This window comes from Limanda limanda, chromosome 18, assembly GCF_963576545.1.
Source record: "Limanda limanda chromosome 18, fLimLim1.1, whole genome shotgun sequence".
Classification (NCBI taxonomy): Eukaryota; Metazoa; Chordata; class Actinopteri; order Pleuronectiformes; family Pleuronectidae; genus Limanda; species Limanda limanda.
In genome coordinates, this window is record NC_083653.1 from 1,566,252 (window position 1) to 1,569,570 (window position 3,319).

Genomic DNA, 3,319 nt, shown 5'->3' on the forward strand with positions numbered 1-3,319 from the left:
CTCGCTCCTCCTCCACCTCCTCCTCTCTCCTTCTTCTTCTTCTCCTCCTCCTCCTCCTCCTCCTCCTCCTCCTCCTCCTCCTCTTCCTCCTCCTCCTCCTCCTCCTTCTCCTTCTGTTCCTCCTCCTCCTTCTCCTCCTTCTGTTCCTCCTCCTCCTGCTCCTCCTCCTCCTCTTCCTCCTCCTCCTCCTCCTCCTCCTCCTCCTCCTCCTCCTCCTCCTCCTCCTCCTCCTCCTCCTCCTCCTCCTCATCCTCCTCCTTCTTCTTCTTCTCCTCCACCTCCTCCTCATCCTCCTCCTCCTCCTCCTCCTCCTCCTCCTCCTCCTGCTCCTCCTCCTCCTCCTCTTCCTCCTTCTCCTCCTCCTCCTCCTCTTCCTCCTCCTCCTCCTCCTCCTCCTCCTCCTCCTCCTCCTCCTCCTCCTCCTCCTCCTCCTCCTTCTTCTTTTTCTCCTCCTCCTCCTCCTCCTTCTCCTCTTCCTCCTCCTCCTCCTCCTCCTTCTCCTTCTGTTCCTCCTCCTCCTCCTCCTCCTCCTCCTCCTGCTCCTCCTCCTGCTCCTCCTCCTGCTCCTCCTCCTCTCTCAGCCTCGGTGGAACTCTGATAAACGACTGCAGCTCGGCAGCAGCTGGACGTCGACCTCACAGAGGTGTCACTCTGTGGACGAGGCCCCGCCCACACACATGCTTGACCAATCAGGAATCTCTCTCAGCTGTCAATCATCACGTCTCAGCCTGGTTTTATGTCATCAAACAACTAATTAAACCCAAAAGGATCAGAAACATGAACACCTGAACATCAGTGAGATCAGAACAACCTGAAATGTACTTTTTATAATACGTGTCCCATCTGCTAACATGGAGGAGGCGGGGTTTATGACCTATACTGCCCCCAGCCAGCAGGGGGCGATCAGGGGGATTTGATCTTTACTCTGGTTTACGGCTTCTCCCTCACTGGTCTCAGATGTCAACAAGAAACTCTGAGACTCCGATAAATCGGAAACTAAACTAAAAACTTAACCTAACTTTACCTTAACGTGACCTTTAATAACTCTTATCTTAAACCAATCCCATTTTTATCTTAACCCAAAATAAACCTTAATATATTTCTTCCCCTTAAATTTAACCAATTTACTTTATGTGACTTGTTTTTGGTTCCATAACAAAGACCCACACACACCCACACACACACAGACACACGCGCACACACACACGCGCACACACACACACACACGCACACACACACACACACACACACTTATGTGCACACAAAGGCCGACCATCAGTCTCCCTGTGGCTCTGACAGGTGAAGAGCAGCTGGGGAGCAGACTGCAGATAAGAGCTGCAGATAAAACACACACACACACACACAACCACACTCACACACACACACACACACACACTTTAACAGTAAATATAAAGCTTTACTGTGTAGTGACGTTACCACGGCGACTTCATTTCAATCTAACACTCAGATCCAGACTGAAATGACCTCGTCGTGGTTTGACATTGGAATTTTGTGGATATATTCGTGGTCCCCAGAGGAAGAATCATTATCCACTGAAGATTCATTCACTTTTTAAAATCCTGATCTGACAGATTCAGTTTGATTCACAGAAACACGACTGATCCTCCAACTGATCCTGTTTTAGCCTCATGTTGAATACGTTGAATCAGGTTCAGGAAACGATTCCATCGGTTGGAAAAGAAAACGTTAACGTTAGAGTCGAGTCTCCGATCGGATCCGTTCGGTGCTTGCGTCACACGACTTGTTATCGTTGTTATCGGACGTGAAAGCGACACAGGGAGATTGAATTTGTGGAGTTTAATCAGACATCGACTGCTCGGTAATGTTGTTAGGCTCAGCACAGGGAGTCAGGTTAAGATTAATGTGTTTATCTGCACAAACACATGAAGGATACAAAACACAGATTTAGAGCTTCAGTTCCTTGTTGTTGAGATGGAAAAGTGTTGTTTACATCATGTCACACAGGACTTTAGGAATCATCCCTTCATATAGATATTAATGCATTCAACCATCTGTCATTCATCCATAATAACAAAACACCATCTAACCTGTTGGTTCTCACTCATTCATCATCCAACCATAAAATATCCATTCTCATCATCCATCTATTAAAACATCCGTCAATGTGTTTATTCACTTGTCCAACATGAATCCATTCATTATAATATTCATCTGTTTGTCAATCGTTCATTAAATCATCACCCATCCAAGATTCAAGATTCAAGATTTTTTTATTATCAAATGCACAACAATAACATGAAGCAGTCGCTGGCAATGAAAAGCTTGAGTCACAGGCTCTCTACTAGCAATGCTCAATAATTACAACCAAAAATATAAAATAGAAATAGTATAAAATAGAATATAATAGAATAAAATAGAATTAAATAGAATTAAATAGTATAAAATAGAATTAAATAGAAAAAAATAAATAGAATATCAAAAATTTAAAATAGAAAATAAAAATGTATATATCTAAAAATATATATATACAGCTCAAGAGAAAAATAGAACAACAATAGTTCAATTTTGTGCAATAGTGCAAATCATATCATTCATCCACTCATGTTAACCTGATTCTGTTTGTACATTCACTTCTTCACCTGGTGCACATCGAGAACAACAACCTCCAGTCTTTGATTTATTTAAATAACTCCGACATTAAACATTAAATAACACGAACAGCCTCAAAAACACACATTTAAAATACTCAGATTGTACAAACGTCTCAGTTCTTCTCCTCCAGAGTCGTTTTTCTGGTTTGAGTTGAACCGGAGCTGATTCCCTCTCAGCTGCTCGTGTCTCCTCTTATCTCAACACACTCACACACTCACACACTCACACACTCACACACTCACACACTCACACACTCACACACTCACACACTCACACACTCACACACTCACACACTCACACACTCACACACCGAGGAGACACAGAGCAAACAGAGCAGAGCGACCTCGGCAGGTGTCACACGACTGGAACTCTCTCAGATCTCAGATCAGATCAAACTTCAGCTGCTGCTCACTGACTGAAGTTAAACATCGTTGTTGTGTTGGTTAAATTTCCTCTTCATCTTCACCACGCTCCTCTTCATCACAGCTGAGTGGCTCCAGCTCTCCTCTAGTTCTTCACTCAAGGATGGGTTAAATTAACACATATTATATTATATTATATTATACAACATTACATTGCATATTGCAATTTGACACTGTTCACTGTTTTGCATTTTGCATTTCACTTTTTACTTCACTTTTTATATCTTTTATCATTTACATATTTTTATAGAGATATGTTTATG